An 11659-nucleotide genomic window follows, 5' to 3' on the forward strand; every position below is an offset into this window, starting at 1 on the left:
CTTACAGTGGGTATGGGTTTAGACCCCAGGCCTCTGTGTTTGTCTTACAGTGGGTATGGGTTTAGATCCCAGGGCTCTGGGTTTAGATCCCAGGGCTCTGGGTTTGTCTTACAGTGGGTATGGGTTTAGATCCCAGGGCTCTGGGTTTAGACCCCAGGGCTCTGTGTTTAGACCCCAGGGCTCTGTGTTTAGACCCCAGGGCTCTGTGTTTAGACCCCAGGGCTCTGGGTTTAGACCCCAGGGCTCTGGGTTTAGACCCCAGGGCTCTGGGTTTGTCTCACAGTGGGTATGTGTTTAGACCCCAGGGCTCTGGGTTTAGACCCCAGGGCTCTGGGTTTGTCTTACAGTGGGTATGGGTTTAGATCCCAGGGCTCTGGGTTTGTCTTACAGTGGGTATGTGTTTAGACCCCAGGGCTCTGGGTTTAGACCCCAGGGCTCTGGGTTTAGACCCCAGGGCTCTGGGTTTGTCTTACAGTGGGTATGTGTTTAGACCCCAGGGCTCTGGGTTTAGACCCCAGGGCTCTGGGTTTGTCTTACAGTGGGTATGGGTTTAGATCCCAGGGCTCTGGGTTTGTCTTACAGTGGGTATGGGTTTAGACCCCAGGGCTCTGTGTTTGTCTTACAGTGGGTATGGGTTTAGATCCCAGGGCTCTGGGTTTGTCTTACAGTGGGTATGGGTTTAGATCCCAGGGCTCTGGGTTTAGATCCCAGGGCTCTGGGTTTGTCTTACAGTGGGTATGGGTTTAGATCCCAGGGCTCTGGGTTTAGACCCCAGGGCTCTGGGTTTGTCTCACAGTGGGTATGTGTTTAGACCCCAGGGCTCTGGGTTTAGACCCCAGGGCTCTGGGTTTGTCTTACAGTGGGTATGTGTTTAGACCCCAGGGCTCTGGGTTTAGACCCCAGGGCTCTGTGTTTAGACCCCAGGGCTCTGGGTTTGTCTTACAGTGGGTATGGGTTTAGATCCCAGGGCTCTGGGTTTAGATCCCAGGGCTCTGGGTTTGTCTTACAGTGGGTATGGGTTTAGACCCCAGGGCTCTGGGTTTAGACCCCAGGGCTCTGGGTTTAGATCCCAGGGCTCTGTGTTTGTCTTACAGTGGGTATGGGTTTAGACCCCAGGGCTCTGGGTCCGTCTCTGTTCAGGAAACTACGGAAGGCTGAGGAGTTCCCTCGCTTCTTCTCTGAATCCTCTGGACTGGTGCTCTGGACACAAACACACATTCACGGTTACACACACAGTCACGCGCAGTCACTCACAGTCTCTCACGGTCACACACAGTCACAGTCAGTGTCACAGTCACTCACAGTCACTCACACAGTCACTCACACAGTCACTCACACAGTCACTCACAGTCACTCACAGTCACTCACGGTCACTCACAGTCTCTCACGGTCACGGTTACACACAGTCACAGTCAGTCCCACAGTGTCACAGTTACTCATACAGTCACATTCACAGTCCCACAGAGTCACTCACAGAGTCACTCACACAGTCACACACACAGTCACTCACAGTCACTCACAGTCACTCACAGTCACTCACAGTCACTCACAGTCACTCACAGTCACTCACAGTCACTCACAGTCACACAGGTTTGGGTTATTTATATTAACTATAACTGTTGATTTAAAAAAAGTTTCACCTCTTTCTTGGGGGAGGTTTTAAGAGTCGTGCGTGTGGTCACCATGGTTACACTTCCTGTTTTGGGCTTGGACTTCCTGTCTGTGCTTGAAGTGGTTAGGAACTCCTTTTTGGGAGAGACGGGCATTTTGATAGTCAGATTTGTCTTCCCTCCTCCTTCCTCTTCCACCTCCCTTCTCTTCATCACGGCCAGTTTGGAACTGGTTTTAACAAGAGGGGGGACCTTTTTAGGGGACGGACCGATCACGTCCTGGTTGTGGTCCCGCCCATTGGACTGTGATTGGCTGGTAGTGCTGCTGTGGGAGGAGTTAGCGATGCTTTTGTTGGCTGACGTGTCAGACCCCAGATCCTCACCAGAGTCCTTACGAGCCTGGACACACACACACACACACACACACACACACACACACACACACACACACACACACACACACACACACACACACACACACACACACACACACACACACACACACACACACACACACACACACACACACACACACACACACACACACAGACAGACAGAGAGAGAGAGATGGAACCACACATATATATATATACACACACACTCGTTGAATCTTTCAGAGAGAAAGAGAGAGTTTGTAGTGAGTTTATCCTTCACCTTTTTGGCGTGTGGTTCTTGGTCCAACATGGCCAGCGTCCTGGCAAACTCCTCGTCCTCGTGGACCAGCCTCTCCAACTCCATGTCCTCGTCCATCTGCAGCTGCTGGGCGATGACCTCATCAGTCAGCGACTCATCATGGTCCTGAGAGGGCCGGAGGGACAACACAGAGCCGTCATCAACTAGTCAGACTAGACCTTAGACCTGGGTCTCATCAACAACAACTAGTTAACTAGTCAGACTAGACCTGGGTCTCATCAACAACAACTAGTTAACTAGTCAGACTAGTCACTAGACCTGGGTCTCATCAACAACAACTAGTTAACTAGTCAGACTAGACCTGGGTCTCATCAACACCAACTAGTTAACTAGTCAGACTAGTCACTAGACCTGGGTCTCATCAACAACAACTAGTTAACTAGTCAGACTAGTCACTAGACCTGGGTCTCATCAACAACAACTAGTTAACTAGTCAGACTAGTCACTAGACCTGGGTCTCATCAACAACAACTAGTTAACTAGTCAGACTAGACACTAGACCTGGGTCTCATCAACACCAACTAGTTAACTAGTCAGACTAGTCACTAGACCTGGGTCTCATCAACAACAACTAGTTAACTAGTCAGACTAGTCACTAGACCTGGGTCTCATCAACAACAACTAGTTAACTAGTCAGACTAGTCACTAGACCTGGGTCTCATCAACAACAACTAGTTAACTAGTCAGACTAGTCACTAGACCTGGGTCTCATCAACAACAACTAGTTAACTAGTCAGACTAGACACTAGACCTGGGTCTCATCAACACCAACTAGTTAACTAGTCAGACTAGTCACTAGACCTGGGTCTCATCAACAACAACTAGTTAACTAGTCAGACTAGTCACTAGACCTGGGTCTCATCAACAACAACTAGTTAACTAGTCAGACTAGTCACTAGACCTGGGTCTCATCAACAACAACTAGTTAACTAGTCAGACTAGTCACTAGACCTGGGTCTCATCAACAACAACTAGTTAACTAGTCAGACTAGACACTAGACCTGGGTCTCATCAACACCAACTAGTTAACTAGTCAGACTAGTCACTAGACCTGGGTCTCATCAACAACAACTAGTTAACTAGTCAGACTAGACACTAGACCTGGGTCTCATCAACAACAACTAGTTAACTAGTCAGACTAGTCACTAGACCTGGGTCTCATCAACAACAACTAGTTAACTAGTCAGACTAAACACTAGACCTGGGTCCTGAGAAGGCTGGAGGGAGAGTAGAGAGATAATGAAGGGGAATAATCAGGGTGTTTTACTCACAGCTTTCCTCTTGGTACTTGCTACCAGTTTCTTGCCCGAGCGCTGGACACTCCCACTGCCAAAGTAGTCCAGGACAGAGGTGGGGGTGCGTTTGGTGTGCTGGGGCGCTGATTTAGGGGTGACGGGGGCTGGAGGAGACTTCTTTATCACTCCTTTCCCCTTGGCGGGCGCAGGGGTGGGTTTCGAGGGGGACCTGTAGATCTCTTTGGTCCCGGTGCGGGCCTTCCCTGGTTTGGTCACTCCATTATCCTGGGGCTTTGCAGACTTCTTCAGAGACAGGAAGTTATCACTGTCTGAATCTAAAGAGAGAGGGGGGGGGGGATGAAGGTAAGGAGGGGGTAGGGAGGGAGAGAGAGGGGGAGGGGTGTAAGGCGGAGGGAGGGAGGGAGTTAAGGAGGAGGGAGAGAGAGCGGGAGATCAAGAGGGGGGAGAGAGAGCGAGAGGGCGGTAAGGAGGGGGAGAGAGAGCGAGAGGGAGGGAGGGAGAGCGAGAGGGAGGGAGGGAGGGAGGGAGAGAGAGCGAGAGGGAGGGAGGGAGGGAGGAGAGAGAGCGAGAGGGAGGGAGGGAGGGAGGAGAGAGAGCGAGAGGGAGGTCAGGAGGGGGAGAGAGAGCGAGAGGGAGGGAGGGGGGAGAGAGAGCGAGAGGGAGGGGGAGGTCAGGAGGGGGGAGAGAGAGCGAGAGGGAGGTAAGGAGGAGGGATGTTACTAGAGTCTGTCAGGATGATTCATATTCCGATACGTTACTAGTCTGTCAGGATGATTCATATTGATGTTACTAGAGTCTGTCAGGACGATTCATATTCATGTTACTAGAGTCTGTCAGGATGATTCATATTCTGATACATGTTACTAGAGTCTGTCAGGATGATTCATATTCTGATACATGTTACTAGAGTCTGTCAGGATGATTCATATTCTGATACATGTCACTAGAGTCTGTCAGGATGATTCATATTCCGATACGTTACTAGTCTGTCAGGATGATTCATATTGATGTTACTAGAGTCTGTCAGGATGATTCATATTCCGATACATGTTACTAGTCTGTCAGGATGATTCATATTGATGTTACTAGAGTCTGACAGGATGATTCATATTCTGATACATGTTACTAGAGTCTGTCAGGATGATTCATATTCTGATACATGTTACTAGAGTCTGACAGGATGATTCATATTCTGATACATGTTACTAGAGTCTGTCAGGATGATTCATATTCTGATACATGTTACTAGAGTCTGTCAGGATGATTCATATTCTGATTCATGTCACTAGAGTCTGTCAGAATGATTCATATTCTGATACATGTTACTAGAGTCTGTCAGGACGATTCATATTCTGATACATGTTACTAGAGTCTGTCAGGATGATTCATATTCTGATACATGTTACTAGAGTCTGTCAGGATGATTCATATTCTGATTCATGTTACTAGAGTCTGTCAGGATGATTCATATTCTGATACATGTTACTAGAGTCTGTCAGGATGATTCATATTCTGATTCATGTCACTAGAGTGTCAGAATGATTCATATTCTGATACATGTTACTAGAGTCTGTCAGGACGATTCATATTCTGATACATGTTACTAGAGTCTGTCAGGACGATTCATATTCTGATACATGTTACTAGAGTCTGTCAGGACGATTCATATTCTGATACATGTTACTAGAGTCTGTCAGGATGATTCATATTCTGATACATGTTACTAGAGTCTGTCAGGATGATTCATATTCTGATACATGTTACTAGAGTCTGTCAGGATGATTCATATTCTGATACATGTTACTAGAGTCTGACAGGATGATTCATATTCTGATACATGTTACTAGAGTCTGTCAGGATGATTCATATTCTGATACATGTTACTAGAGTCTGTCAGGATGATTCATATTCTGATTCATGTCACTAGAGTCTGTCAGAATGATTCATATTCTGATACATGTTACTAGAGTCTGTCAGGACGATTCATATTCTGATACATGTTACTAGAGTCTGTCAGAATGATTCATATTCTGATACATGTTACTAGAGTCTGTCAGGACGATTCATATTCTGATACATGTTACTAGAGTCTGTCAGGATGATTCATATTCTGATTCATGTTACTAGAGTCTGTCAGGATGATTCATATTCATGTTACTAGAGTCTGTCAGGACGATTCATATTCTGATTCATGTTACTAGAGTCTGTCAGGATGATTCATATTCTGATACATGTTACTAGAGTCTGTCAGAATGATTCATATTCTGATACATGTTACTAGAGTCTGTCAGGATGATTCATATTCTGATTCATGTTACTAGAGTCTGTCAGGATGATTCATATTCTCCCGTTTAGTCCTGGTATGCTGGCGTTATTTCTGGTACGTCCTGGTATTCTCCCGCTATGGAGTCTAGTCTGTCTTACCTGTCTCAGAGACATACTGCACCGGGTCTTTCTTGGCAGGAGGAAGAGGAGGGTGCTGTTTCCGGACCTTCTGCTCCACTACCTCCTCCTCAGAGTCTACAGGAGGGAGGGAGGGAGGGAGGGAGGGAGGGAGGGAGGGAGGGAGGGAGGGAGGGAGGGAGGGAGGGAGGGAGGTTTGGTGATGACAACAACAAAAATAGCCAGGTGACTAACTTAACCATTACATCAGTGTTGTAGACATGAGACCACAGACACAAGCAGCTGGTTAGTGGCTGGAATGTACAGCAGGTCCTTCCCTCTCCACCTTGGGAGGAAAACCCTCCTTAACTTTAGACTTGGGAGAAAACCCTCCTTAACCTTGGGAGGAAACCCTCCTTAACTTTAGACATGGGAGGAAAACCCTCCTTAACCTTGGGAGGAAAACCCTCCTTAACCTTGGGAGGAAAACCCTCCTTAACTTTAGACTTGGGAGGAAAACCCTCCTTAACTTTAGACTTGGGAGGAAAACCCTCCTTAACTTTAGACATGGGAGGAAACCCTCCTTAACCTTGGGAGGAAACCCTCCTTAACTTTAGACATGGGAGGAAAACCCTCCTTAACCTTGGGAGGAAAACCCTCCTTAACCTTGGGAGGAAAACCCTCCTTAACTTTAGACTTGGGAGGAAACCCTCCTTAACTTTAGACTTGGGAGGAAACCCTCCTTAACTTTAGACTTGGGAGGAAAACCCTCCTTAACCTTGGGAGGAAAACCCTCCTTAACCTTGGGAGGAAAACCCTCCTTAACTTTAGACTTGGGAGGAAACCCTCCTTAACTTTAGACTTGGGAGGAAACCCTCCTTAACTTTAACCTTGGGAGGAAATCCTCCTTAACTTTAGACTCGACAGACTCTTAACAAAGACGTAATTAGTTTCAGAAACCACCTGCAGGATGACCTCCGTATTCTCTGATAACAGCCAGAGAAAGTGTTTTGTTTTTTGGAAGGCCCGTTGGACATCACCGCTCTCTGTCCGTTTGAGTTCACAACTAAAACAGGTTCAATGAATACGGAAGAGTAGAAATGCTGGTCGATAAAGTCTGACTTTATCCAATAGTTCCACAGAGGCATATTTATACATGTTGAGCATGACAAATCACTGTGGTCTACCACTATATGTCTGTCCACTGAAAATCACTATGACTCACCTGCCTCTCTGACCCTCTGACCTTGTGTTAGGTCGGGATTCCGCCTAAATCATGAATATGTCGCCTCATTTGCAAATGAGAATTTGTTCTCAACTAGCCTACCTGGTTAAATAAAAGTGAAATAAAATAAAACAATACAATTTGGAAATGAACATTTAATGTCCCATTCTAAAAACACAGGGCCAGTAATACCTCCACTGACAGAGGAGGGGCAGCCAGAGGAGGGGCAGCCAGAGGAGGGGCAGCCAGAGGAGGGGCAGCCAGAGGAGGGGCAGCCAGAGGAGGGGCAGCCAGAGGGGGGCAGCCAGAGGAGGGGCAGCCAGAGGAGGGGCAGTCAGAGGAGGGGCAGCCAGAGGGGGGGCAGCCAGAGGAGGGGCAGCCAGAGGAGGGGCAGCCAGAGGAGGGGCAGCCAGAGGAGGGGCAGCCAGAGGAGGGGCAGCCAGAGGAGGGGCAGCCAGAGGAGGGGCAGCCAGAGGAGGGGCAGCCAGAGGAGGGGCAGCCAGAGGGGGGGCAGCCAGAGGGGGGGCAGCCAGAGGGGGGCAGCCAGAGGAGGGGCAGCCAGAGGAGGGGCAGCCAGAGGAGGGGCAGCCAGAGGAGGGGCAGCCAGAGGAGGGGCAGCCAGAGGAGGGGCAGCCAGAGGAGGGGCAGCCAGAGGAGGGGCAGCCAGAGGAGGGGCAGCCAGAGGAGGGGCAGCCATCTTTATTACCTGACTCAATGACAGCACGCTTCTTTGTCTTTTTATCACTGTCCTTCTTCTTCTTCTTCACCACCTGGAACACATCATCACCACCATCGTCATCATCACCACCATCGTCATCATCACCATCATCACAACCATCATCACCATCCTCATCATCTTCCTCACAACCATCATCACCACCACCATCATCATCATCACCACCATCGTCATCACCACCATCGTCATCATCACCATCATCACAACCATCATCACCATCCTCATCATCTTCCTCACAACCATCATCACCACCACCATCATCATCATCACCACCATCGTCATCATCACCATCATCACAACCATCATCACCATCCTCATCATCTTCCAAACAACCATCATCACCACCATCATCATCATCCTCCTCATCACCATCCTCCTCACCACCATCATCCTCATCATCTTCCTCACAACCATCATCACCATCTTCCTCATCCGCATCACCATCATCACCATCTTCACCACCACCATCATCTTCCTCACCACCATTATTATCTTCCTCATCCTCACCACCATAAGTGTGGTTATTCACTGACTAGAGAGACTCTGGTTATATAATAATATATACCTTGGTGATCGACCGGTTCACTGACTAGAGAGACTCTGGTTATATAATAATATATACCTTGGTGATCGACCAGTTCACTGACTAGAGAGACTCTGGTTATATAATAATATATACCTTGGTGATCGACCGGTTCACTGACTAGAGAGACTCTGGTTATATAATAATATATACCTTGGTGATGGACCGGTTCACTGACTAGAGAGACTCTGGTTATATAATAATATATACCTTGGTGATGGACCAGTTCACTGACTAGAGAGACTCTGGTTATATAATAATATATACCTTGGTGATGGACCGGTTCACTGACTAGAGAGACTCTGGTTATATAATAATATATACCTTGGTGATGGACCGGTTCACTGACTAGAGAGACTCTGGTTATATAATAATATATACCTTGGTGATGGACCAGTTCACTGACTAGAGAGACTCTGGTTATATAATAATATATACCTTGGTGATGGACCAGTTCACTGACTAGAGAGATTCTGGTTATATAATAATATATACCTTGGTGATGGACCGGTTCACTGACTAGAGAGACTCTGGTTATATAATAATATATACCTTGGTGATCGACCGGTTCACTGACTAGAGAGACTCTGGTTATATAATAATATATACCTTGGTGATCGACCGGTTCACTGACTAGAGAGACTCTGGTTATATAATAATATATACCTTGGTGATGGACCGGTTCACTGACTAGAGAGACTCTGGTTATATAATAATATATACCTTGGTGATGGACCAGTTCACTGACTAGAGAGATTCTGGTTATATAATAATATATACCTTGGTGATGGACCGGTTCACTGACTAGAGAGACTCTGGTTATATAATAATATATACCTTGGTGATGGACCGGTTCACTGACTAGAGAGACTCTGGTTATATAATAATATATACCTTGGTGATGGACCGGTTCACTGACTAGAGAGACTCTGGTTATATAATAATATATACCTTGGTAGCAGTTTGCTTTTTCTTCACTTCTTCGTCTGTTGAGACGGATTTCTTCTTCGGGGACTCTGTGTTGAGGTTTCCATCCTGAGACGGTTTCTGCGCTGCGGGTTTGCTTGATACAAAGAACCGTCTGATGTCCTTAGAATGGAAGGGAAGGAAGTAAATTAGTCCACTGTACTTAACTGGCACCTTATTCCCTATTTAAATGTACTATAGGGTTCTGGTTAGAAAGTAAGTCGTGCACTATACAGGAATACAGTGTAGTTTGGGATCTATCCTAGTCGTTAAATTACATTTCATTTGAAGACATGTATTGCTAAGTTACACATGAGCGATATGTGGCGTGGCCAGATACAGTATTTAGTTCTGGTCCCATCACATACTTAGCTTTATCAGTTACTGTATCTCGTACCATCATGTACTTTATATTTACACTTTATTTACTTAATTGGCACCCTATTCCCTATTTATAACAAGTTATTTTTATTTTTACAATGACGGCCTAACCCTGGACGGACGGTGGGCAAAAAGTGTGCCACCTTATGGGACTCCCAATCACGGCCGGATGTGATGCAGCCTGGATTCGAACCAGGGACTGCAGTGCCTCAAACCGCTGCGCCACTCGGGAGCCCAACTTAGCATTATCAGTTGCTGTATCTATTTCTAGTACCGTCGCATATTTATCTTTACGATCTGCCCGTGAAAAATGCCACTCGATGCCACAAACCGACTGTCACTTTCATGTTTGCCATGGAAACAACTGACTTGCAGAGACAGTTAGCTACATGCATTGTTTTTCATTAGCATGATCGACAGTTAGCTACATGCATTGTTTTTCATTAGCATGATCGACAGTTAGCTACATGCATTGGTTTTCATTAGCATGATCGACAGTTAGCTACATGCATTGTTTTTCATTAGCATGATCGACAGTTAGCTACATGCATTGTTTTTCATTAGCATGATCGACAGTTAGCTACATGCATTGGTTTTCATTAGCATGATCGACAGTTAGCTACATGCATTGTTTTTCATTAGCATGATCGACAGTTAGCTACATGCATTGGTTTTCATTAGCATGATAGACAGTTAGCTACATGCATTGTTTTTCATTAGCATGATAGCTAGTTAGCTACATGCATTGTTTTTCATTAGCATGATAGCTAGTTAGCTACATGCATTGTTTTTCATTAGCATGATAGACAGTTAGCTACATGCATTGTTTTTCATTAGCATGATAGACAGTTAGCTACATGCATTGGTTTTCATTAGCATGATAGACAGTTAGCTACATGCATTGGTTTTCATTAGCATGACAGCTAGTTAGCTACATGCATTGGTTTTCATTAGCATGACAGCTAGTTAGCTATATGCATTATTTTTCATCAGCATGATAGACAGCTACATGCATTGGTTTTCATTAGCATGATTGCTAGTTAGCTAGCTAGAAATCCTACTAAAAAGAACCAAAACAGGGTAACTACAGGTGGTTACTAGCTGACTAACTAGCTTATTCCCACTGCTAAGCTAATGGCTACTCTAAAACACTAACATGGGGGAGCTAACGTTAGCTGACAAATCTGCAACAACATCACATTTCTACACAAATACGAATGAACTATTTGTTTGTCTGTTGTTGTTTGTCAGGGAATGAGTTGTTGACTTGGACAATCGATGCAATAGACGCCGTGACTTACCATAATCAACACAACAAAATGACTTTTCTGATTGATTGTGATGATACAAGTTGACAACGCAGCTCCTTAAAAATCCTCAGTGGCGCGAAGTGTGATCAGAGACAGGAAGAGGAAGAGACAGGAAGAGGAAGAGAGAGGAACAGGAAGAGACGAACAGGAAGAGGAAGGTCCATCTCGGAGGAAAAACGTGTCTCCTTCCAGCAGGTGGCGTTTTTGTCGTTGTTTCACCCACCAAGCAAGTCGTTTTGTTTAGTAATGGAGGTCAATAAGAGTCCGATTTGGTCAACAACAACAACAACAACTGAATGGTTTATTTACTACGAGAGGTTTATTTGATATAATGTAAGTTTCGTAATGCTTTAAGTTGTTAGGAATGTACCGGTATAAGTAGGACACGTCTCATCCCGGTAACTTTGGGAATAAACCCTTTATATCGGAGATGTTTAGAGACGGTAAAGTATATTCATGGTATGAGTCTACCAGTAACATCTCTCCACATGTAATTAACCTGAGACACTCTGGTATT

At 45.9% G+C, this 11659-nt stretch overlaps 1 pseudogene; it reads right to left on the reverse strand.

Moving 5' to 3' along the window:
• The window catches only part of LOC106596669 (replication factor C subunit 1-like), a 45367-nt pseudogene extending 34067 nt beyond the window's left edge, over positions 1-11300 (reverse strand).
• Positions 11301-11659: the final 359 nt, after the last annotated feature.

Source organism: Salmo salar, unplaced genomic scaffold (assembly GCF_905237065.1).
Source record: "Salmo salar unplaced genomic scaffold, Ssal_v3.1, whole genome shotgun sequence".
Classification (NCBI taxonomy): Eukaryota; Metazoa; Chordata; class Actinopteri; order Salmoniformes; family Salmonidae; genus Salmo; species Salmo salar.